The 23229-nt window shown below is 46.7% G+C and overlaps 27 non-coding genes across 27 annotated transcripts; 9 read left to right on the top strand and 18 right to left on the bottom strand.

Moving 5' to 3' along the window:
- Nucleotides 1–3335: 3335 nt before the first annotated feature.
- On the top strand, nucleotides 3336–3408 carry trnaa-agc (transfer RNA alanine (anticodon AGC)). Its single transcript has one exon. It is a non-coding gene; the product is annotated as a tRNA-Ala (tRNA).
- A 194-nt stretch (nucleotides 3409–3602) lies between these two features.
- On the bottom strand, nucleotides 3603–3676 carry trnai-aau (transfer RNA isoleucine (anticodon AAU)). The gene has a single exon. It is a non-coding gene; the product is annotated as a tRNA-Ile (tRNA).
- Nucleotides 3677–4048: 372 nt separating this feature from the next.
- Nucleotides 4049–4121, bottom strand: trnak-cuu (transfer RNA lysine (anticodon CUU)). Its single transcript has one exon. It is a non-coding gene; the product is annotated as a tRNA-Lys (tRNA).
- Nucleotides 4122–4425: 304 nt separating this feature from the next.
- Nucleotides 4426–4498, top strand: trnaa-agc (transfer RNA alanine (anticodon AGC)). Its single transcript has one exon. It is a non-coding gene; the product is annotated as a tRNA-Ala (tRNA).
- Nucleotides 4499–4692: 194 nt separating this feature from the next.
- trnai-aau (transfer RNA isoleucine (anticodon AAU)) lies at nucleotides 4693–4766 on the bottom strand. The gene has a single exon. It is a non-coding gene; the product is annotated as a tRNA-Ile (tRNA).
- Nucleotides 4767–5137: 371 nt separating this feature from the next.
- Nucleotides 5138–5210, bottom strand: trnak-cuu (transfer RNA lysine (anticodon CUU)). The gene has a single exon. It is a non-coding gene; the product is annotated as a tRNA-Lys (tRNA).
- A 3561-nt stretch (nucleotides 5211–8771) lies between these two features.
- On the top strand, nucleotides 8772–8844 carry trnaa-agc (transfer RNA alanine (anticodon AGC)). Its single transcript has one exon. It is a non-coding gene; the product is annotated as a tRNA-Ala (tRNA).
- Nucleotides 8845–9038: 194 nt separating this feature from the next.
- trnai-aau (transfer RNA isoleucine (anticodon AAU)) lies at nucleotides 9039–9112 on the bottom strand. The gene has a single exon. It is a non-coding gene; the product is annotated as a tRNA-Ile (tRNA).
- Nucleotides 9113–9483: 371 nt separating this feature from the next.
- trnak-cuu (transfer RNA lysine (anticodon CUU)) lies at nucleotides 9484–9556 on the bottom strand. The gene has a single exon. It is a non-coding gene; the product is annotated as a tRNA-Lys (tRNA).
- A 303-nt stretch (nucleotides 9557–9859) lies between these two features.
- trnaa-agc (transfer RNA alanine (anticodon AGC)) lies at nucleotides 9860–9932 on the top strand. The gene has a single exon. It is a non-coding gene; the product is annotated as a tRNA-Ala (tRNA).
- Nucleotides 9933–10126: 194 nt separating this feature from the next.
- Nucleotides 10127–10200, bottom strand: trnai-aau (transfer RNA isoleucine (anticodon AAU)). The gene has a single exon. It is a non-coding gene; the product is annotated as a tRNA-Ile (tRNA).
- Nucleotides 10201–10571: 371 nt separating this feature from the next.
- trnak-cuu (transfer RNA lysine (anticodon CUU)) lies at nucleotides 10572–10644 on the bottom strand. Its single transcript has one exon. It is a non-coding gene; the product is annotated as a tRNA-Lys (tRNA).
- Nucleotides 10645–14171: 3527 nt separating this feature from the next.
- trnaa-agc (transfer RNA alanine (anticodon AGC)) lies at nucleotides 14172–14244 on the top strand. The gene has a single exon. It is a non-coding gene; the product is annotated as a tRNA-Ala (tRNA).
- Nucleotides 14245–14438: 194 nt separating this feature from the next.
- On the bottom strand, nucleotides 14439–14512 carry trnai-aau (transfer RNA isoleucine (anticodon AAU)). The gene has a single exon. It is a non-coding gene; the product is annotated as a tRNA-Ile (tRNA).
- A 375-nt stretch (nucleotides 14513–14887) lies between these two features.
- On the bottom strand, nucleotides 14888–14960 carry trnak-cuu (transfer RNA lysine (anticodon CUU)). Its single transcript has one exon. It is a non-coding gene; the product is annotated as a tRNA-Lys (tRNA).
- A 280-nt stretch (nucleotides 14961–15240) lies between these two features.
- Nucleotides 15241–15313, top strand: trnaa-agc (transfer RNA alanine (anticodon AGC)). The gene has a single exon. It is a non-coding gene; the product is annotated as a tRNA-Ala (tRNA).
- Nucleotides 15314–15507: 194 nt separating this feature from the next.
- Nucleotides 15508–15581, bottom strand: trnai-aau (transfer RNA isoleucine (anticodon AAU)). The gene has a single exon. It is a non-coding gene; the product is annotated as a tRNA-Ile (tRNA).
- Nucleotides 15582–15952: 371 nt separating this feature from the next.
- On the bottom strand, nucleotides 15953–16025 carry trnak-cuu (transfer RNA lysine (anticodon CUU)). Its single transcript has one exon. It is a non-coding gene; the product is annotated as a tRNA-Lys (tRNA).
- Nucleotides 16026–19552: 3527 nt separating this feature from the next.
- Nucleotides 19553–19625, top strand: trnaa-agc (transfer RNA alanine (anticodon AGC)). The gene has a single exon. It is a non-coding gene; the product is annotated as a tRNA-Ala (tRNA).
- A 194-nt stretch (nucleotides 19626–19819) lies between these two features.
- On the bottom strand, nucleotides 19820–19893 carry trnai-aau (transfer RNA isoleucine (anticodon AAU)). The gene has a single exon. It is a non-coding gene; the product is annotated as a tRNA-Ile (tRNA).
- A 372-nt stretch (nucleotides 19894–20265) lies between these two features.
- trnak-cuu (transfer RNA lysine (anticodon CUU)) lies at nucleotides 20266–20338 on the bottom strand. Its single transcript has one exon. It is a non-coding gene; the product is annotated as a tRNA-Lys (tRNA).
- A 302-nt stretch (nucleotides 20339–20640) lies between these two features.
- On the top strand, nucleotides 20641–20713 carry trnaa-agc (transfer RNA alanine (anticodon AGC)). Its single transcript has one exon. It is a non-coding gene; the product is annotated as a tRNA-Ala (tRNA).
- A 194-nt stretch (nucleotides 20714–20907) lies between these two features.
- Nucleotides 20908–20981, bottom strand: trnai-aau (transfer RNA isoleucine (anticodon AAU)). The gene has a single exon. It is a non-coding gene; the product is annotated as a tRNA-Ile (tRNA).
- Nucleotides 20982–21352: 371 nt separating this feature from the next.
- trnak-cuu (transfer RNA lysine (anticodon CUU)) lies at nucleotides 21353–21425 on the bottom strand. Its single transcript has one exon. It is a non-coding gene; the product is annotated as a tRNA-Lys (tRNA).
- A 304-nt stretch (nucleotides 21426–21729) lies between these two features.
- On the top strand, nucleotides 21730–21802 carry trnaa-agc (transfer RNA alanine (anticodon AGC)). Its single transcript has one exon. It is a non-coding gene; the product is annotated as a tRNA-Ala (tRNA).
- Nucleotides 21803–21996: 194 nt separating this feature from the next.
- On the bottom strand, nucleotides 21997–22070 carry trnai-aau (transfer RNA isoleucine (anticodon AAU)). Its single transcript has one exon. It is a non-coding gene; the product is annotated as a tRNA-Ile (tRNA).
- A 371-nt stretch (nucleotides 22071–22441) lies between these two features.
- trnak-cuu (transfer RNA lysine (anticodon CUU)) lies at nucleotides 22442–22514 on the bottom strand. Its single transcript has one exon. It is a non-coding gene; the product is annotated as a tRNA-Lys (tRNA).
- Between the last annotated feature and the right edge of the window lie 715 nt (nucleotides 22515–23229).

Genomic DNA, 23229 nt, shown 5'->3' with positions numbered 1-23229 from the left:
GTACAGGGCAACGAAATGTAGTTTAGGTCTAACCAGAAGTGCAATAAGCAGCAAGTGCAGGATACAGTTCAAATAAGTTAAGTTATATATATACATAAAGTGATATGTGCTATACATAAAGTGATATGTGCAGTACAAAGTGATATGTGCAGTACAAAGTGATATGTGCAGTACAAAGTGATATGTGCTGTGCAGTGCAGTGATTATCAGGAGTGTATGGGGGGGGCAGAGGAGTTCAGCAAGGAAACAGCTCTGGGAAAAAAGCTGTTCCTAAGTCTGCTGGTTCTTGTCCGTGGTAGCCTGAACCGTCTGCCTGAAGGCAGGAGAGAGAACAGTTTGTGGGCCGGGTGGGAGGAGTCCTTAAGAATACTGTGAGCTCGACGCAGACAGTGCTTCCTCTGGATTTCCTCAATGGATGGAAGTGGAGTCCCTGTGATGCGCTGGGCAGTTTTCACCACCCGCTGCATCGCCTTACGCTCAGCAACAGTGCAGCTTCCATACCACACTGTGAGACAGCTGGTAAGGATGCTCTCTATTGTAGAGCGGTAAAAGTTCAACAGGATGGTAGTGGGTAGCTGGTTCTTTTTTAATGTTCTCAAGAAGAAGAGGCGCTGGTGAGCCTTCTTGACCAGGCTGGAGGTGTTAATGCTCCAGGACAGGTCCTCTGAGATGTGGGTCCCCAGGAACTTGAAGGATGTAACAGGCTGCACAGTCATCCCATTGATGTGGATGGGATCATGCGAGCCTCTTCTCTCCCTCCTGAAGTCCACAATGAGCTCCTTGGTCTTGGTGGTGTTTAAAAGAAGGTTATTTTCTGTGCACCAAGTGGCCAGATGCTGGACCTCCTCCCTGTAGGCAGTCTCATCGTTGTTGTCGATGAGACCTATCACCGTGGTGTCATCTGCAAACTTAATAACGGAGTTTGATCCATACATAGGTCGGCAGTCATGGGTGAAGAGGGAGTAGAGGAAGGGGCTCAGCACACAGCCCTGTGGTACACCAGTGTTGAGCGTGACAGTAGTGGAGCGGATGTGGCCTGACCTTACATGCTGTGGTCTGCTGGTCAGAAAGTCCATAATCCAGTTGCAAAGTGAGGTGTTGATGTCCAGGGCTCTAAGTTTAGAGATTAGCTTAGAGGGGATGACAGTGTTAAATGCTGAGCTGAAATCAACAAACAGCATCCGTGCATATGTGTTTTGCTTGTCCAGGTGTGTGAGTACAGAGTGCAGCGCTATGGAGACTGCATCCTCTGTGCTCCTATTGCTACGGTACGCAAACTGGTGTGGGTCCAGAGTTGGTGGGAGGAAGTCCCTCAGATGTGCCAGGACTAACCGCTCGAAGCACTTCATGATTTTGGGTGTGAGTGCTACAGGGCGGTAGTCATTCAGGCATGTTGGGCTAGAATGTTTCGGCACTGGCACAATGGAGGTAGATTTGAGGCATGTTGGAACAGCTGCTTGGGCGAGAGACATGTTAAAAATGTCCGTGAATACGCCAGCGAGCTGCTCTGCACATGCTCTAAGTACGCGCCCCGGGATGCCGTCTGGTCCAGCAGCCCTGCGCGCGTTTATCCGACTCAGTGCAGTGCAAACATCTGAGGAGGTGAATGTGATGGGCGAGTGGTCGGTAGATGAGGGGATCTTGACAGCAGGTTGCTTGTTGTCTCTTTCAAAGCGAGCATAAAAGTCGTTGAGCTCATTCAGAAAGAGGACATTTGTGGTTGTGGGGGCTGAGTTGCTGGGTTTATAGTCTGTAATGGCCTGAATGCCCTGCCACAAGCGTCGAGGATCAGCATTGGAGAAGTATTCCTCTAGCTTTAGTTTGTAGCAGTGCTTGGCCTTTTTGATGCCCCTCTTCAGATTTGCCCTGGAAATGCTGTAGGCCTGTGCATCACCCGATCTGAAGGCATTGTTGCGTGCCTTCAGCAGGAGACGCACCTCCTTGTTCATCCAAGGCTTCTGATTTGGGTATGTGGTGATCTGTTTCTGAGTAGTAACCGTGTCTATGGTGGTGTTAATGTAGTTCAGAACAGAGGAGGTGTAGATGTCGATGTCCGTGTGAGAGCCACAGGTGGCCTGTGAAGCAAACATACTCCAGTCTGTGTGTTGGAACCTGTCCTGGAGTGTGATGTCAGCCCCCGCTGGCCACACTTTGATGGTCCTCACTGATGGCTTCACACGGTTGATGAGGGGGGAGTACTTGGGGGTGAGAAACAAAGAAAGGTGATCTGATTGTCCGAAGTGGGGGAGGGGGGTCACAGCATAGGCTTCAGCCATGTTTGTATAAACTTGATCCAGAGTTTTGTTTCCTCTGGTGTGACAGAGAATGTTTTTATGAAATTTAGGTAATACAGTCTTCAAATTGGAATGATTAAAATCGCCCGCCACAATGTATGCAGCCTCTGGGTGATCAGTCTGTTGTTTACTGATGGCCGCATGAAGTTCGTTCATAGCAAGCTTGGCATCAGCATCAGGAGGAATGTAAGCGGCAGTTATAATGGTGGATGTGAACTCCCGCGGCAGATAAAACGGTCTGCACTTAACCATGAGAAACTCTAGGTTAGCTGAGCAGTGTCTCCCAATGATAGTAGAGTTCGTGCACCAGGCTTTGTTAACATAGATGCACAATCCCCCACCTCTGGTCTTACCGGAGTCATCCGCCGTTCTGTCTGCCCGGAGAATGTGGTGCTCAGCTAGAGCAATAGCATTGTCCGGTATTCCGTTGTTTAGCCATGTTTCAGTGAAAATCATGACATTGCAGTTCCAGAGTTTCTTGCTGTGGTTGATTCGGAGTCGAATCTCATCCATTTTGTTCACCAGTGACCGTACATTGGCGAGAAGAATGCTGGGCAAAGAGAGCCGGTGTGGTGTTAGCTTTAGCTTAGCTCTTAGCCCTCCGCGCTTCCCCCGCCTTTGTTTACGGTCTCGACCGCGTCTTCGAGCACTTCCGCCCGGTCGGGTAGGGTGCGCCGCCTCGGGTGTTCTGCCGATCTCAGGGATGAGTTCAAGATTGCTGATAAAACTGTTAAAATTACGAGAACCAATATCCAAAAGCTCTTGTCGGGAGTACGATGTTGAGGCACTACTGTTCTGCACGAACAGCCCCGACATGAGCAAGAAAATTACCGCAAAACTGCAGAAACTGGAGAGACGCTGAGCCTCGCGATGTGTACGCGCCGCCATCTTGGTCTTGGGATCTTGATGGTGGTCTTGATGGTGCCGAATGTAAAAAAAAAGGCACCTTGGCTTTTTTCGACATGCCAAAATCCAATGCATGAGTCTGTTTGATCCCTGTTTATAGTCTTCCCAAAATTTCTTGCATGTTTTCTTGTCACAGGGGAATTAGCTCAAATGGTAGAGCGCTCGCTTAGCATGCGAGAGGTAGCGGGATCGATGCCCGCATTCTCCACGGTTCCTTTTTATCTTTGATTAGTTTTTCTTAGTGAAGCATTTGATTAATACATAGCACATCAGAGCCAGCATGTCCAAAGCCTCTCATCTGCACAATGTAAAAATCCTGGACGCAAGCAAATCCGTCAATCAGGAATAGCAGTTGCCTTGTCTCTAATGCGTAAGTCCTGTCAAAACACATTAAATGAGTTGTGGCCAGTACGGGGGTCGAACCCGCGACCTTGGCGTTATTAGCACCACGCTCTAACCAGCTGAGCTAACCGGCCTTGATAAGATTATAGCTTTGACGCTTTTGGACGATTGATTAACAGCTTCTGTGTCCAAGAGTCTTGGCACAAAATGCAAGACTTTGTTTAATCCCTGCATGTAGTTTTCCCGAAACTGTTTTTCCCCTTCGTTGTCATAAGGCAATTAGCTGAAATACTAGAGCGCTTGCTTACTGTGCGAGAAATAACGGGGATCATTGCCTGCATTCTCCATGTTTCATATTTTGATTATTTTTCTTTAATTTAAGCACCTTTATACAACGCAGCACAGCAGTGCTACATACACGAAAAAAGTACAATCTGTTGCTGGATGTACTCAAATGTTTTCCGAATGAAGGCATCCCTAATTGGAAAATTTTTTCCCAAAACAGACGCCCAACGTGGGGCTCGAACCCACGACCCTGAGATTAAGAGTCTCATGCTCTACCGACTGAGCTAGCCGGGCACAGAACATTCCCTTCAATACAATGGATAATATCTGTGTCTTATATCTAATTTTGCCGTCACTATAACCACCATTGGCAATGAAACATGTTCAATCCCTTTGCCTTTTGGATGTAAGCCCCAACTGTTTACGCCCTCATAAGGTGCCCTTACTCAAATTCCCTGTAAGGTTTTTTTCTTGCTGGTGCCGAATGTAAAAAAAAAAGGCACCTTGGCTTTTTTCGACATGCCAAAATCCAATGCATGAGTCCGTTTGATCCCTGTTTATAGTCTTCCCAAAATTTCTTGCATGGTTTCTTGTCACAGGGGAATTAGCTCAAATGGTAGAGCGCTCGCTTAGCATGCGAGAGGTAGCGGGATCGATGCCCGCATTCTCCACGGTTCCTTTTTATCTTTGATTAGTTTTTCTTAGTGAAGCATTTGATTAATACATAGCACATCAGAGCTAGCATGTCCAAAGCCTGTCATCTGCACGATGTAAAAATCCTGGACGCAAGCAAATCCGTCAATCAGGAATAGCAGTTGCCTTGTCTCTAATGCGTAAGTCCTGTCAAAACACATTAAATGAGTTGTGGCCAGTACGGGGGTCGAACCCGCGACCTTGGCGTTATTAGCACCACGCTCTAACCAGCTGAGCTAACCGGCCTTGTTAAGACTAAGGCTTTGACGGTTTTGGACGATTGATTAACAGCTTCTGTGTCCAAGAGTCTTGGCACAAAATGCAAGACTTTGTTTAATCCCTGCATGTAGTTTTCCCGAAACTGTTTTTCCCCTTCGTTATCATAAGGCAATTAGCTGAAATACTAGAGCGCTTGCTTACTGTGCGAGAAATAACGGGGATCAATGCCTGCGTTCTCCATGTTTCATATTTTGATTATTTTTCTTTAATTAAGCACCTTTATACAACGCAGCACAGCAGTGCTACATACACGAAAAAAGTACAATCTGTTGCTGGATGTACTCAAATGTTTTCCGAATGAAGGCATTCCTAATTGGAAAATTTTTTCCCAAAACCGACGCCCAACGTGGGGCTCGAACCCACGACCCTGAGATTAAGAGTCTCATGCTCTACCGACTGAGCTAGCCGGGCACAGAACCTTCCCTTCAATACAATGGATAATATCGGTGTCTTATATCTAATTTTCCCGTCACTATAACCACCATTGGCAATGAAACATGTTCAATCCCTTTGCCTTTTGGATGTGAGCCCCAACTGTTTACGCCCTCATAAGGTGCCCTTACTCAAATTCCCTGTAAGGTTTTTTTCTTGATTAGATTAGATGATTAGATTCAACTTTATTGTCATTACACATGTACAAGTACAGGGCAACGAAATGTAGTTTAGGTCTAACCAGAAGTGCAATAAGCAGCAAGTGCAGGATACAGTTCAAATAAGTTAAGTTATATATATATACATAAAGTGATATGTGCTATACATAAAGTGATATGTGCAGTACAAAGTGATATGTGCAGTACAAAGTGATATGTGCAGTACAAAGTGATATGTGCAGTGCAGTGATTATCAGGAGTGTATGGGGGGGGCAGAGGAGTTCAGCAAGGAAACAGCTCTGGGAAAAAAGCTGTTCCTAAGTCTGCTGGTTCTTGTCCGTGGTAGCCTGAACCGTCTGCCTGAAGGCAGGAGAGAGAACAGTTTGTGGGCCGGGTGGGAGGAGTCCTTAAGAATACTGTGAGCTCGACGCAGACAGTGCTTCCTCTGGATTTCCTCAATGGATGGAAGTGGAGTCCCTGTGATGCGCTGGGCAGTTTTCACCACCCGCTGCATCGCCTTACGCTCAGCAACAGTGCAGCTTCCATACCACACTGTGAGACAGCTGGTAAGGATGCTCTCTATTGTAGAGCGGTAAAAGTTCAACAGGATGGTAGTGGGTAGCTGGTTCTTTTTTAATGTTCTCAAGAAGAAGAGGCGCTGGTGAGCCTTCTTGACCAGGCTGGAGGTGTTAATGCTCCAGGACAGGTCCTCTGAGATGTGGGTCCCCAGGAACTTGAAGGATGTAACAGGCTGCACAGTCATCCCATTGATGTGGATGGGATCATGCGAGCCTCTTCTCTCCCTCCTGAAGTCCACAATGAGCTCCTTGGTCTTGGTGGTGTTTAAAAGAAGGTTATTTTCTGTGCACCAAGTGGCCAGATGCTGGACCTCCTCCCTGTAGGCAGTCTCATCGTTGTTGTCGATGAGACCTATCACCGTGGTGTCATCTGCAAACTTAATAACGGAGTTTGATCCATACATAGGTCGGCAGTCATGGGTGAAGAGGGAGTAGAGGAAGGGGCTCGGCACACAGCCCTGTGGTACACCAGTGTTGAGCGTGACAGTAGTGGAGCGGATGTGGCCTGACCTTACATGCTGTGGTCTGCTGGTCAGAAAGTCCATAATCCAGTTGCAAAGTGAGGTGTTGATGTCCAGGGCTCTAAGTTTAGAGATTAGCTTAGAGGGGATGACAGTGTTAAATGCTGAGCTGAAATCAACAAACAGCATCCGTGCATATGTGTTTTGCTTGTCCAGGTGTGTGAGTACAGAGTGCAGCGCTATGGAGACTGCATCCACTGTGCTCCTATTGCTACGGTACGCAAACTGGTGTGGGTCCAGAGTTGGTGGGAGGAAGTCCCTCAGATGTGCCAGGACTAACCGCTCGAAGCACTTCATGATTTTGGGTGTGAGTGCTACAGGGCGGTAGTCATTCAGGCATGTTGGGCTAGAATGTTTCGGCACTGGCACAATGGAGGTAGATTTGAGGCATGTTGGAACAGCTGCTTGGGCGAGAGACATGTTAAAAATGTCCGTGAATACGCCAGCGAGCTGCTCTGCACATGCTCTAAGTACGCGCCCCGGGATGCCGTCTGGTCCAGCAGCCCTGCGCGCGTTTATCCGACTCAGTGCAGTGCAAACATCTGAGGAGGTGAATGTGATGGGCGAGTGGTCGGTAGATGAGGGGATCTTGACAGCAGGTTGCTTGTTGTCTCTTTCAAAGCGAGCATAAAAGTCGTTGAGCTCATTCAGAAAGAGGACATTTGTGGTTGTGGGGGCTGAGTTGCTGGGTTTATAGTCTGTAATGGCCTGAATGCCCTGCCACAAGCGTCGAGGATCAGCATTGGAGAAGTATTCCTCTAGCTTTAGTTTGTAGCAGTGCTTGGCCTTTTTGATGCCCCTCTTCAGATTTGCCCTGGAAATGCTGTAGGCCTGTGCATCACCCGATCTGAAGGCATTGTTGCGTGCCTTCAGCAGGAGACGCACCTCCTTGTTCATCCAAGGCTTCTGATTTGGGTATGTGGTGATCTGTTTCTGAGTAGTAACCGTGTCTATGGTGGTGTTAATGTAGTTCAGAACAGAGGAGGTGTAGATGTCGATGTCCGTGTGAGAGCCACAGGTGGCCTGTGAAGCAAACATACTCCAGTCTGTGTGTTGGAACCTGTCCTGGAGTGTGATGTCAGCCCCCGCTGGCCACACTTTGATGGTCCTCACTGATGGCTTCACACGGTTGATGAGGGGGGAGTACTTGGGGGTGAGAAACAAAGAAAGGTGATCTGATTGTCCGAAGTGGGGGAGGGGGGTCACAGCATAGGCTTCAGCCATGTTTGTATAAACTTGATCCAGAGTTTTGTTTCCTCTGGTGTGACAGAGAATGTTTTTATGAAATTTAGGTAATACAGTCTTCAAATTGGAATGATTAAAATCGCCCGCCACAATGTATGCAGCCTCTGGGTGATCAGTCTGTTGTTTACTGATGGCCGCATGAAGTTCGTTCATAGCAAGCTTGGCATCAGCATCAGGAGGAATGTAAGCGGCAGTTATAATGGTGGATGTGAACTCCCGCGGCAGATAAAACGGTCTGCACTTAACCATGAGAAACTCTAGGTTAGCTGAGCAGTGTCTCCCAATGATAGTAGAGTTCGTGCACCAGGCTTTGTTAACATAGATGCACAATCCCCCACCTCTGGTCTTACCGGAGTCATCCGCCGTTCTGTCTGCCCGGAGAATGTGGTGCTCAGCTAGAGCAATAGCATTGTCCGGTATTCCGTTGTTTAGCCATGTTTCAGTGAAAATCATGACATTGCAGTTCCAGAGATTCTTGCTGTGGTTGATTCGGAGTCGAATCTCATCCATTTTGTTCACCAGTGACCGTACATTGGCGAGAAGAATGCTGGGCAAAGAGAGCCGGTGTGGTGTTAGCTTTAGCTTAGCTCTTAGCCCTCCGCGCTTCCCCCGCCTTTGTTTACGGTCTCGACCGCGTCTTCGAGCACTTCCGCCCGGTCGGGTAGGGTGCGCCGCCTCGGGTGTTCTGCCGATCTCAGGGATGAGTTCAAGATTGCTGATAAAACTGTTAAAATTACGAGAACCAATATCCAAAAGCTCTTGTCGGGAGTACGATGTTGAGGCACTACTGTTCTGCACGAACAGCCCCGACATGAGCAAGAAAATTACCGCAAAACTGCAGAAACTGGAGAGACGCTGAGCCTCGCGATGTGTACGCGCCGCCATCTTGGTCTTGGGATCTTGATGGTGGTCTTGATGGTGCCGAATGTAAAAAAAAAGGCACCTTGGCTTTTTTCGACATGCCAAAATCCAATGCATGAGTCTGTTTGATCCCTGTTTATAGTCTTCCCAAAATTTCTTGCATGTTTTCTTGTCACAGGGGAATTAGCTCAAATGGTAGAGCGCTCGCTTAGCATGCGAGAGGTAGCGGGATCGATGCCCGCATTCTCCACGGTTCCTTTTTATCTTTGATTAGTTTTTCTTAGTGAAGCATTTGATTAATACATAGCACATCAGAGCCAGCATGTCCAAAGCCTCTCATCTGCACAATGTAAAAATCCTGGACGCAAGCAAATCCGTCAATCAGGAATAGCAGTTGCCTTGTCTCTAATGCGTAAGTCCTGTCAAAACACATTAAATGAGTTGTGGCCAGTACGGGGGTCGAACCCGCGACCTTGGCGTTATTAGCACCACGCTCTAACCAGCTGAGCTAACCGGCCTTGATAAGATTATAGCTTTGACGCTTTTGGACGATTGATTAACAGCTTCTGTGTCCAAGAGTCTTGGCACAAAATGCAAGACTTTGTTTAATCCCTGCATGTAGTTTTCCCGAAACTGTTTTTCCCCTTCGTTGTCATAAGGCAATTAGCTGAAATACTAGAGCGCTTGCTTACTGTGCGAGAAATAACGGGGATCAATGCCTGCATTCTCCATGTTTCATATTTTGATTATTTTTCTTTAATTAAGCACCTTTATACAACGCAGCACAGCAGTGCTACATACACGAAAAAAGTACAATCTGTTGCTGGATGTACTCAAATGTTTTCCGAATGAAGGCATCCCTAATTGGAAAATTTTTTCCCAAAACAGACGCCCAACGTGGGGCTCGAACCCACGACCCTGAGATTAAGAGTCTCATGCTCTACCGACTGAGCTAGCCGGGCACAGAACATTCCCTTCAATACAATGGATAATATCTGTGTCTTATATCTAATTTTGCCGTCACTATAACCACCATTGGCAATGAAACATGTTCAATCCCTTTGCCTTTTGGATGTAAGCCCCAACTGTTTACGCCCTCATAAGGTGCCCTTACTCAAATTCCCTGTAAGGTTTTTTTCTTGCTGGTGCCGAATGTAAAAAAAAAGGCACCTTGGCTTTTTTCGACATGCCAAAATCCAATGCATGAGTCCGTTTGATCCCTGTTTATAGTCTTCCCAAAATTTCTTGCATGGTTTCTTGTCACAGGGGAATTAGCTCAAATGGTAGAGCGCTCGCTTAGCATGCGAGAGGTAGCGGGATCGATGCCCGCATTCTCCACGGTTCCTTTTTATCTTTGATTAGTTTTTCTTAGTGAAGCATTTGATTAATACATAGCACATCAGAGCTAGCATGTCCAAAGCCTGTCATCTGCACGATGTAAAAATCCTGGACGCAAGCAAATCCGTCAATCAGGAATAGCAGTTGCCTTGTCTCTAATGCGTAAGTCCTGTCAAAACACATTAAATGAGTTGTGGCCAGTACGGGGGTCGAACCCGCGACCTTGGCGTTATTAGCACCACGCTCTAACCAGCTGAGCTAACCGGCCTTGTTAAGATTAAGGCTTTGACGCTTTTGGACGATTGATTAACAGCTTCTGTGTCCAAGAGTCTTGGCACAAAATGCAAGACTTTGTTTAATCCCTGCATGTAGTTTTCCCGAAACTGTTTTTCCCCTTCGTTATCATAAGGCAATTAGCTGAAATACTAGAGCGCTTGCTTACTGTGCGAGAAATAACGGGGATCAATGCCTGCGTTCTCCATGTTTCATATTTTGATTATTTTTCTTTAATTAAGCACCTTTATACAACGCAGCACAGCAGTGCTACATACACGAAAAAAGTACAATCTGTTGCTGGATGTACTCAAATGTTTTCCGAATGAAGGCATTCCTAATTGGAAAATTTTTTCCCAAAACCGACGCCCAACGTCGGGCTCGAACCCACGACCCTGAGATTAAGAGTCTCATGCTCTACCGACTGAGCTAGCCGGGCACAGAACCTTCCCTTCAATACAATGGATAATATCGGTGTCTTATATCTAATTTTCCCGTCACTATAACCACCATTGGCAATGAAACATGTTCAATCCCTTTGCCTTTTGGATGTGAGCCCCAACTGTTTACGCCCTCATAAGGTGCCCTTACTCAAATTCCCTGTAAGGTTTTTTTCTTGATTAGATTAGATGATTAGATTCAACTTTATTGTCATTACACATGTACAAGTACAGGGCAACGAAATGTAGTTTAGGTCTAACCAGAAGTGCAATAAGCAGCAAGTGCAGGATACAGTTCAAATAAGTTAAGTTATATATATACATAAAGTGATATGTGCTATACATAAAGTGATATGTGCAGTACAAAGTGATATGTGCAGTACAAAGTGATATGTGCAGTACAAAGTGATATGTGCAGTGCAGTGATTATCAGGAGTGTATGGGGGGGGCAGAGGAGTTCAGCAAGGAAACAGCTCTGGGAAAAAAGCTGTTCCTAAGTCTGCTGGTTCTTGTCCGTGGTAGCCTGAACCGTCTGCCTGAAGGCAGGAGAGAGAACAGTTTGTGGGCCGGGTGGGAGGAGTCCTTAAGAATACTGTGAGCTCGACGCAGACAGTGCTTCCTCTGGATTTCCTCAATGGATGGAAGTGGAGTCCCTGTGATGCGCTGGGCAGTTTTCACCACCCGCTGCATCGCCTTACGCTCAGCAACAGTGCAGCTTCCATACCACACTGTGAGACAGCTGGTAAGGATGCTCTCTATTGTAGAGCGGTAAAAGTTCAACAGGATGGTAGTGGGTAGCTGGTTCTTTTTTAATGTTCTCAAGAAGAAGAGGCGCTGGTGAGCCTTCTTGACCAGGCTGGAGGTGTTAATGCTCCAGGACAGGTCCTCTGAGATGTGGGTCCCCAGGAACTTGAAGGATGTAACAGGCTGCACAGTCATCCCATTGATGTGGATGGGATCATGCGAGCCTCTTCTCTCCCTCCTGAAGTCCACAATGAGCTCCTTGGTCTTGGTGGTGTTTAAAAGAAGGTTATTTTCTGTGCACCAAGTGGCCAGATGCTGGACCTCCTCCCTGTAGGCAGTCTCATCGTTGTTGTCGATGAGACCTATCACCGTGGTGTCATCTGCAAACTTAATAACGGAGTTTGATCCATACATAGGTCGGCAGTCATGGGTGAAGAGGGAGTAGAGGAAGGGGCTCGGCACACAGCCCTGTGGTACACCAGTGTTGAGCGTGACAGTAGTGGAGCGGATGTGGCCTGACCTTACATGCTGTGGTCTGCTGGTCAGAAAGTCCATAATCCAGTTGCAAAGTGAGGTGTTGATGTCCAGGGCTCTAAGTTTAGAGATTAGCTTAGAGGGGATGACAGTGTTAAATGCTGAGCTGAAATCAACAAACAGCATCCGTGCATATGTGTTTTGCTATGGAGACTGCATCCTCTGTGCTCCTATTGCTACGGTACGCAAACTGGTGTGGGTCCAGAGTTGGTGGGAGGAAGTCCCTCAGATGTGCCAGGACTAACCGCTCGAAGCACTTCATGATTTTGGGTGTGAGTGCTACAGGGCGGTAGTCATTCAGGCATGTTGGGCTAGAATGTTTCGGCACTGGCACAATGGAGGTAGATTTGAGGCATGTTGGAACAGCTGCTTGGGCGAGAGACATGTTAAAAATGTCCGTGAATACGCCAGCGAGCTGCTCTGCACATGCTCTAAGTACGCGCCCCGGGATGCCGTCTGGTCCAGCAGCCCTGCGCGCGTTTATCCGACTCAGTGCAGTGCAAACATCTGAGGAGGTGAATGTGATGGGCGAGTGGTCGGTAGATGAGGGGATCTTGACAGCAGGTTGCTTGTTGTCTCTTTCAAAGCGAGCATAAAAGTCGTTGAGCTCATTCAGAAAGAGGACATTTGTGGTTGTGGGGGCTGAGTTGCTGGGTTTATAGTCTGTAATGGCCTGAATGCCCTGCCACAAGCGTCGAGGATCAGCATTGGAGAAGTATTCCTCTAGCTTTAGTTTGTAGCAGTGCTTGGCCTTTTTGATGCCCCTCTTCAGATTTGCCCTGGAAATGCTGTAGGCCTGTGCATCACCCGATCTGAAGGCATTGTTGCGTGCCTTCAGCAGGAGACGCACCTCCTTGTTCATCCAAGGCTTCTGATTTGGGTATGTGGTGATCTGTTTCTGAGTAGTAACCGTGTCTATGGTGGTGTTAATGTAGTTCAGAACAGAGGAGGTGTAGATGTCGATGTCCGTGTGAGAGCCACAGGTGGCCTGTGAAGCAAACATACTCCAGTCTGTGTGTTGGAACCTGTCCTGGAGTGTGATGTCAGCCCCCGCTGGCCACACTTTGATGGTCCTCACTGATGGCTTCACACGGTTGATGAGGGGGGAGTACTTGGGGGTGAGAAACAAAGAAAGGTGATCTGATTGTCCGAAGTGGGGGAGGGGGGTCACAGCATAGGCTTCAGCCATGTTTGTATAAACTTGATCCAGAGTTTTGTTTCCTCTGGTGTGACAGAGAATGTTTTTATGAAATTTAGGTAATACAGTCTTCAAATTGGAATGATTAAAATCGCCCGCCACAATGTATGCAGCCTCTGGGTGATCAGTCTGTTGTTTACTGATGGCCGCATGAAGTTCGTTCATAGCAAGCTTGGCATCAGCATCAGGAGGAATGTAAGCGGCAGTTATAATGGTGGATGTGAACTCCCGCGGCAGATAAAACGGTCTGCACTTAACCATGAGAAACTCTAGGTTAGCTGAGCAGTGTCTCCCAATGATAGTAGAGTTCGTGCACCAGGCTTTGTTAACATAGATGCACAATCCCCCACCTCTGGTCTTACCGGAGTCATCCGCCGTTCTGTCTGCCCGGAGAATGTGGTGCTCAGCTAGAGCAATAGCATTGTCCGGTATTCCGTTGTTTAGCCATGTTTCAGTGAAAATCATGACATTGCAGTTCCAGAGATTCTTGCTGTGGTTGATTCGGAGTCGAATCTCATCCATTTTGTTCACCAGTGACCGTACATTGGCGAGAAGAATGCTGGGCAAAGAGAGCCGGTGTGGTGTTAGCTTTAGCTTAGCTCTTAGCCCTCCGCGCTTCCCCCGCCTTTGTTTACGGTCTCGACCGCGTCTTCGAGCACTTCCGCCCGGTCGGGTAGGGTGCGCCGCCTCGGGTGTTCTGCCGATCTCAGGGATGAGTTCAAGATTGCTGATAAAACTGTTAAAATTACGAGAACCAATATCCAAAAGCTCTTGTCGGGAGTATGATGTTGAGGCACTACTGTTCTGCACGAACAGCCCCGACATGAGCAAGAAAATTACCGCAAAACTGCAGAAACTGGAGAGACGCTGAGCCTCGCGATGTGTACGCGCCGCCATCTTGGTCTTGGGATCTTGATGGTGGTCTTGATGGTGCCGAATGTAAAAAAAAAGGCACCTTGGCTTTTTTCGACATGCCAAAATCCAATGCATGAGTCTGTTTGATCCCTGTTTATAGTCTTCCCAAAATTTCTTGCATGTTTTCTTGTCACAGGGGAATTAGCTCAAATGGTAGAGCGCTCGCTTAGCATGCGAGAGGTAGCGGGATCGATGCCCGCATTCTCCACGGTTCCTTTTTATCTTTGATTAGTTTTTCTTAGTGAAGCATTTGATTAATACATAGCACATCAGAGCCAGCATGTCCAAAGCCTCTCATCTGCACAATGTAAAAATCCTGGACGCAAGCAAATCCGTCAATCAGGAATAGCAGTTGCCTTGTCTCTAATGCGTAAGTCCTGTCAAAACACATTAAATGAGTTGTGGCCAGTACGGGGGTCGAACCCGCGACCTTGGCGTTATTAGCACCACGCTCTAACCAGCTGAGCTAACCGGCCTTGATAAGATTATAGCTTTGACGCTTTTGGACGATTGATTAACAGCTTCTGTGTCCAAGAGTCTTGGCACAAAATGCAAGACTTTGTTTAATCCCTGCATGTAGTTTTCCCGAAACTGTTTTTCCCCTTCGTTGTCATAAGGCAATTAGCTGAAATACTAGAGCGCTTGCTTACTGTGCTGAGAAATAACGGGGATCAATTGCCTGCATTCTCCATGTTTCATATTTTGATTATTTTTCTTTAATTAAGCACCTTTATACAACGCAGCACAGCAGTGCTACATACACGAAAAAAGTACAATCTGTTGCTGGATGTACTCAAATGTTTTCCGAATGAAGGCATTCCCTAATTGGAAAATTTTTTCCCAAAACCAGACGCCCAACGTGGGGCTCGAACCAACGACCCTGAGATTAAGAGTCTCATGCTCTACCGACTGAGCTAGCCGGGCACAGAACATTCCCTTCAATACAATGGATAATATCTGTGTCTTATATCTAATTTTGCCGTCACTATAACCACCATTGGCAATGAAACATGTTCAATCCCTTTGCCTTTTGCCCTCATAAGGTGCCCTTACTCAAATTCCCTGTAAGGTTTTTTTCTTGCTGGTGCCGAATGTAAAAAAAAAGGCACCTTGGCTTTTTTCGACATGCCAAAATCCAATGCATGAGTCCGTTTGATCCCTGTTTATAGTCTTCCCAAAATTTCTTGCATGGTTTCTTGTCACAGGGGAATTAGCTCAAATGGTAGAGCGCTCGCTTAGCATGCGAGAGGTAGCGGGATCGATGCCCGCATTCTCCACGGTTCCTTTTTATCTTTGATTAGTTTTTCTTAGTGAAGCATTTGATTAATACATAGCACATCAGAGCTAGCATGTCCAAAGCCTGTCATCTGCACGATGTAAAAATCCTGGACGCAAGCAAATCCGTCAATCAGGAATAGCAGTTGCCTTGTCTCTAATGCGTAAGTCCTGTCAAAACACATTAAATGAGTTGTGGCCAGTACGGGGGTCGAACCCGCGACCTTGGCGTTATTAGCACCACGCTCTAACCAGCTGAGCTAACCGGCCTTGTTAAGATTAAGGCTTTGACGGTTTTGGACGATTGATTAACAGCTTCTGTGTCCAAGAGTCTTGGCACAAAATGCAAGACTTTGTTTAATCCCTGCATGTAGTTTTCCCGAAACTGTTTTTCCCCTTCGTTATCATAAGGCAATTAGCTGAAATACTAGAGCGCTTGCTTACTGTGCGAGAAATAACGGGGATCAATGCCTGCGTTCTCCATGTTTCATATTTTGATTATTTTTCTTTAATTAAGCACCTTTATACAACGCAGCACAGCAGTGCTACATACACGAAAAAAGTACAATCTGTTGCTGGATGTACTCAAATGTTTTCCGAATGAAGGCATTCCTAATTGGAAAATTTTTTCCCAAAACCAACGCCCAACGTGGGGCTCGAACCCACGACCCTGAGATTAAGAGTCTCATGCTCTACCGACTGAGCTAGCCGGGCACAGAACCTTCCCTTCAATACAATGGATAATATCGGTGTCTTATATCTAATTTTCCCGTCACTATAACCACCATTGGCAATGAAACATGTTCAATCCCTTTGCCTTTTGGATGTGAGCCCCAACTGTTTACGCCCTCATAAGGTGCCCTTACTCAAATTCCCTGTAAGGTTTTTTTCTTGATTAGATTAGATGATTAGATTCAACTTTATTGTCATTACACATGTACAAGTACAGGGCAACGAAATGTAGTTTAGGTCTAACCAGAAGTGCAATAAGCAGCAAGTGCAGGATACAGTTCAAATAAGTTAAGTTATATATATACATAAAGTGATATGTGCTATACATAAAGTGATATGTGCAGTACAAAGTGATATGTGCAGTACAAAGTGATATGTGCAGTACAAAGTGATATGTGCAGTGCAGTGATTATCAGGAGTGTATGGGGGGGGCAGAGGAGTTCAGCAAGGAAACAGCTCTGGGAAAAAAGCTGTTCCTAAGTCTGCTGGTTCTTGTCCGTGGTAGCCTGAACCGTCTGCCTGAAGGCAGGAGAGAGAACAGTTTGTGGGCCGGGTGGGAGGAGTCCTTAAGAATACTGTGAGCTCGACGCAGACAGTGCTTCCTCTGGATTTCCTCAATGGATGGAAGTGGAGTCCCTGTGATGCGCTGGGCAGTTTTCACCACCCGCTGCATCGCCTTACGCTCAGCAACAGTGCAGCTTCCATACCACACTGTGAGACAGCTGGTAAGGATGCTCTCTATTGTAGAGCGGTAAAAGTTCAACAGGATGGTAGTGGGTAGCTGGTTCTTTTTTAATGTTCTCAAGAAGAAGAGGCGCTGGTGAGCCTTCTTGACCAGGCTGGAGGTGTTAATGCTCCAGGACAGGTCCTCTGAGATGTGGGTCCCCAGGAACTTGAAGGATGTAACAGGCTGCACAGTCATCCCATTGATGTGGATGGGATCATGCGAGCCTCTTCTCTCCCTCCTGAAGTCCACAATGAGCTCCTTGGTCTTGGTGGTGTTTAAAAGAAGGTTATTTTCTGTGCACCAAGTGGCCAGATGCTGGACCTCCTCCCTGTAGGCAGTCTCATCGTTGTTGTCGATGAGACCTATCACCGTGGTGTCATCTGCAAACTTAATAACGGAGTTTGATCCATACATAGGTCGGCAGTCATGGGTGAAGAGGGAGTAGAGGAAGGGGCTCGGCACACAGCCCTGTGGTACACCAGTGTTGAGCGTGACAGTAGTGGAGCGGATGTGGCCTGACCTTACATGCTGTGGTCTGCTGGTCAGAAAGTCCATAATCCAGTTGCAAAGTGAGGTGTTGATGTCCAGGGCTCTAAGTTTAGAGATTAGCTTAGAGGGGATGACAGTGTTAAATGCTGAGCTGAAATCAACAAACAGCATCCGTGCATATGTGTTTTGCTATGGAGACTGCATCCTCTGTGCTCCTATTGCTACGGTACGCAAACTGGTGTGGGTCCAGAGTTGGTGGGAGGAAGTCCCTCAGATGTGCCAGGACTAACCGCTCGAAGCACTTCATGATTTTGGGTGTGAGTGCTACAGGGCGGTAGTCATTCAGGCATGTTGGGCTAGAATGTTTCGGCACTGGCACAATGGAGGTAGATTTGAGGCATGTTGGAACAGCTGCTTGGGCGAGAGACATGTTAAAAATGTCCGTGAATACGCCAGCGAGCTGCTCTGCACATGCTCTAAGTACGCGCCCCGGGATGCCGTCTGGTCCAGCAGCCCTGCGCGCGTTTATCCGACTCAGTGCAGTGCAAACATCTGAGGAGGTGAATGTGATGGGCGAGTGGTCGGTAGATGAGGGGATCTTGACAGCAGGTTGCTTGTTGTCTCTTTCAAAGCGAGCATAAAAGTCGTTGAGCTCATTCAGAAAGAGGACATTTGTGGTTGTGGGGGCTGAGTTGCTGGGTTTATAGTCTGTAATGGCCTGAATGCCCTGCCACAAGCGTCGAGGATCAGCATTGGAGAAGTATTCCTCTAGCTTTAGTTTGTAGCAGTGCTTGGCCTTTTTGATGCCCCTCTTCAGATTTGCCCTGGAAATGCTGTAGGCCTGTGCATCACCCGATCTGAAGGCATTGTTGCGTGCCTTCAGCAGGAGACGCACCTCCTTGTTCATCCAAGGCTTCTGATTTGGGTATGTGGTGATCTGTTTCTGAGTAGTAACCGTGTCTATGGTGGTGTTAATGTAGTTCAGAACAGAGGAGGTGTAGATGTCGATGTCCGTGTGAGAGCCACAGGTGGCCTGTGAAGCAAACATACTCCAGTCTGTGTGTTGGAACCTGTCCTGGAGTGTGATGTCAGCCCCCGCTGGCCACACTTTGATGGTCCTCACTGATGGCTTCACACGGTTGATGAGGGGGGAGTACTTGGGGGTGAGAAACAAAGAAAGGTGATCTGATTGTCCGAAGTGGGGGAGGGGGGTCACAGCATAGGCTTCAGCCATGTTTGTATAAACTTGATCCAGAGTTTTGTTTCCTCTGGTGTGACAGAGAATGTTTTTATGAAATTTAGGTAATACAGTCTTCAAATTGGAATGATTAAAATCGCCCGCCACAATGTATGCAGCCTCTGGGTGATCAGTCTGTTGTTTACTGATGGCCGCATGAAGTTCGTTCATAGCAAGCTTGGCATCAGCATCAGGAGGAATGTAAGCGGCAGTTATAATGGTGGATGTGAACTCCCGCGGCAGATAAAACGGTCTGCACTTAACCATGAGAAACTCTAGGTTAGCTGAGCAGTGTCTCCCAATGATAGTAGAGTTCGTGCACCAGGCTTTGTTAACATAGATGCACAATCCCCCACCTCTGGTCTTACCGGAGTCATCCGCCGTTCTGTCTGCCCGGAGAATGTGGTGCTCAGCTAGAGCAATAGCATTGTCCGGTATTCCGTTGTTTAGCCATGTTTCAGTGAAAATCATGACATTGCAGTTCCAGAGTTTCTTGCTGTGGTTGATTCGGAGTCGAATCTCATCCATTTTGTTCACCAGTGACCGTACATTGGCGAGAAGAATGCTGGGCAAAGAGAGCCGGTGTGGTGTTAGCTTTAGCTTAGCTCTTAGCCCTCCGCGCTTCCCCCGCCTTTGTTTACGGTCTCGACCGCGTCTTCGAGCACTTCCGCCCGGTCGGGTAGGGTGCGCCGCCTCGGGTGTTCTGCCGATCTCAGGGATGAGTTCAAGATTGCTGATAAAACTGTTAAAATTACGAGAACCAATATCCAAAAGCTCTTGTCGGGAGTACGATGTTGAGGCACTACTGTTCTGCACGAACAGCCCCGACATGAGCAAGAAAATTACCGCAAAACTGCAGAAACTGGAGAGACGCTGAGCCTCGCGATGTGTACGCGCCGCCATCTTGGTCTTGGGATCTTGATGGTGGTCTTGATGGTGCCGAATGTAAAAAAAAAGGCACCTTGGCTTTTTTCGACATGCCAAAATCCAATGCATGAGTCTGTTTGATCCCTGTTTATAGTCTTCCCAAAATTTCTTGCATGTTTTCTTGTCACAGGGGAATTAGCTCAAATGGTAGAGCGCTCGCTTAGCATGCGAGAGGTAGCGGGATCGATGCCCGCATTCTCCACGGTTCCTTTTTATCTTTGATTAGTTTTTCTTAGTGAAGCATTTGATTAATACATAGCACATCAGAGCCAGCATGTCCAAAGCCTCTCATCTGCACAATGTAAAAATCCTGGACGCAAGCAAATCCGTCAATCAGGAATAGCAGTTGCCTTGTCTCTAATGCGTAAGTCCTGTCAAAACACATTAAATGAGTTGTGGCCAGTACAGGGGTCGAACCCGCGACCTTGGCGTTATTAGCACCACGCTCTAACCAGCTGAGCTAACCGGCCTTGATAAGATTATAGCTTTGACGCTTTTGGACGATTGATTAACAGCTTCTGTGTCCAAGAGTCTTGGCACAAAATGCAAGACTTTGTTTAATCCCTGCATGTAGTTTTCCCGAAACTGTTTTTCCCCTTCGTTGTCATAAGGCAATTAGCTGAAATACTAGAGTGCTTGCTTACTGTGCGAGAAATAACGGGGATCATTGCCTGCATTCTCCATGTTTCATATTTTGATTATTTTTCTTTAATTTAAGCACCTTTATACAACGCAGCACAGCAGTGCTACATACACGAAAAAAGTACAATCTGTTGCTGGATGTACTCAAATGTTTTCCGAATGAAGGCATCCCTAATTGGAAAATTTTTTCCCAAAACAGACGCCCAACGTGGGGCTCGAACCCACGACCCTGAGATTAAGAGTCTCATGCTCTACCGACTGAGCTAGCCGGGCACAGAACATTCCCTTCAATACAATGGATAATATCTGTGTCTTATATCTAATTTTGCCGTCACTATAACCACCATTGGCAATGAAACATGTTCAATCCCTTTGCCTTTTGGATGTGAGCCCCACCTGTTTACGCCCTCATAAGGTGCCCTTACTCAAATTCCCTGTAAGGTTTTTTCTTGCTGGTGCCGAATGTAAAAAAAAAGGCACCTTGGCTTTTTTCGACATGCCAAAATCCAATGCATGAGTCCGTTTGATCCCTGTTTATAGTCTTCCCAAAATTTCTTGCATGGTTTCTTGTCACAGGGGAATTAACTCAAATGGTAGAGCGCTCGCTTAGCATGCGAGAGGTAGCGGGATCGATGCCCGCATTCTCCACGGTTCCTTTTTATCTTTGATTAGTTTTTCTTAGTGAAGCATTTGATTAATACATAGCACATCAGAGCTAGCATGTCCAAAGCCTGTCATCTGCACGATGTAAAAATCCTGGACGCAAGCAAATCCGTCAATCAGGAATAGCAGTTGCCTTGTCTCTAATGCGTAAGTCCTGTCAAAACACATTAAATGAGTTGTGGCCAGTACGGGGGTCGAACCCGCGACCTTGGCGTTATTAGCACCACGCTCTAACCAGCTGAGCTAACCGGCCTTGTTAAGACTAAGGCTTTGACGCTTTTGGACGATTGATTAACAGCTTCTGTGTCCAAGAGTCTTGGCACAAAATGCAAGACTTTGTTTAATCCCTGCATGTAGTTTTCCCGAAACTGTTTTTCCCCTTCGTTATCATAAGGCAATTAGCTGAAATACTAGAGCGCTTGCTTACTGTGTGAGAAATAACGGGGATCAATGCCTGCGTTCTCCATGTTTCATATTTTGATTATTTTTCTTTAATTAAGCACCTTTATACAACGCAGCACAGCAGTGCTACATACACGAAAAAAGTACAATCTGTTGCTGGATGTACTCAAATGTTTTCCGAATGAAGGCATTCCTAATTGGAAAATTTTTTCCCAAAACCAACGCCCAACGTGGGGCTCGAACCCACGACCCTGAGATTAAGAGTCTCATGCTCTACCGACTGAGCTAGCCGGGCACAGAACCTTCCCTTCAATACAATGGATAATATCGGTGTCTTATATCTAATTTTCCCGTCACTATAACCACCATTGGCAATGAAACATGTTCAATCCCTTTGCCTTTTGGATGTAAGCCCCAACTGTTTACGCCCTCATAAGGTGCCCTTACTCAAATTCCCTGTAAGGTTTTTTTCTTGCTGGTGCCGAATGTAAAAAAAAAAGGCACCTTGGCTTTTTTCGACATGCCAAAATCCAATGCATGAGTCCGTTTGATCCCTGTTTATAGTCTTCCCAAAATTTCTTGCATGGTTTCTTGTCACAGGGGAATTAGCTCAAATGGTAGAGCGCTCGCTTAGCATGCGAGAGGTAGCGGGATCGATGCCCGCATTCTCCACGGTTCCTTTTTATCTTTGATTAGTTTTTCTTAGTGAAGCATTTGATTAATACATAGCACATCAGAGCTAGCATGTCCAAAGCCTGTCATCTGCACGATGTAAAAATCCTGGACGCAAGCAAATCCGTCAATCAGGAATAGCAGTTGCCTTGTCTCTAATGCGTAAGTCCTGTCAAAACACATTAAATGAGTTGTGGCCAGTACGGGGGTCGAACCCGCGACCTTGGCGTTATTAGCACCACGCTCTAACCAGCTGAGCTAACCGGCCTTGTTAAGATTAAGGCTTTGACGCTTTTGGACGATTGATTAACAGCTTCTGTGTCCAAGAGTCTTGGCACAAAATGCAAGACTTTGTTTAATCCCTGCATGTAGTTTTCCCGAAACTGTTTTTCCCCTTCGTTATCATAAGGCAATTAGCTGAAATACTAGAGCGCTTGCTTACTGTGTGAGAAATAACGGGGATCAATGCCTGCGTTCTCCATGTTTCATATTTTGATTATTTTTCTTTAATTAAGCACCTTTATACAACGCAGCACAGCAGTGCTACATACACGAAAAAAGTACAATCTGTTGCTGGATGTACTCAAATGTTTTCCGAATGAAGGCATTCCTAATTGGAAAATTTTTTCCCAAAACCGACGCCCAACGTCGGGCTCGAACCCACGACCCTGAGATTAAGAGTCTCATGCTCTACCGACTGAGCTAGCCGGGCACAGAACCTTCCCTTCAATACAATGGATAATATCGGTGTCTTATATCTAATTTTCCCGTCACTATAACCACCATTGGCAATGAAACATGTTCAATCCCTTTGCCTTTTGGATGTGAGCCCCAACTGTTTACGCCCTCATAAGGTGCCCTTACTCAAATTCCCTGTAAGGTTTTTTTCTTGATTAGATTAGATGATTAGATTCAACTTTATTGTCATTACACATGTACAAGTACAGGGCAACGAAATGTAGTTTAGGTCTAACCAGAAGTGCAATAAGCAGCAAGTGCAGGATACAGTTCAAATAAGTTAAGTTATATATATATACATAAAGTGATATGTGCTATACATAAAGTGATATGTGCAGTACAAAGTGATATGTGCAGTACAAAGTGATATGTGCAGTACAAAGTGATATGTGCAGTGCAGTGATTATCAGGAGTGTATGGGGGGGGCAGAGGAGTTCAGCAAGGAAACAGCTCTGGGAAAAAAGCTGTTCCTAAGTCTGCTGGTTCTTGTCCGTGGTAGCCTGAACCGTCTGCCTGAAGGCAGGAGAGAGAACAGTTTGTGGGCCGGGTGGGAGGAGTCCTTAAGAATACTGTGAGCTCGACGCAGACAGTGCTTCCTCTGGATTTCCTCAATGGATGGAAGTGGAGTCCCTGTGATGCGCTGGGCAGTTTTCACCACCCGCTGCATCGCCTTACGCTCAGCAACAGTG

This window comes from Denticeps clupeoides, unplaced genomic scaffold (assembly GCF_900700375.1).
Source record: "Denticeps clupeoides unplaced genomic scaffold, fDenClu1.1, whole genome shotgun sequence".
NCBI lineage: Eukaryota > Metazoa > Chordata > Actinopteri > Clupeiformes > Denticipitidae > Denticeps > Denticeps clupeoides.
The sequence above is the reverse complement of the archived record's forward strand: the minus strand, read 5'-3'. Positions and strand labels throughout refer to the sequence as shown.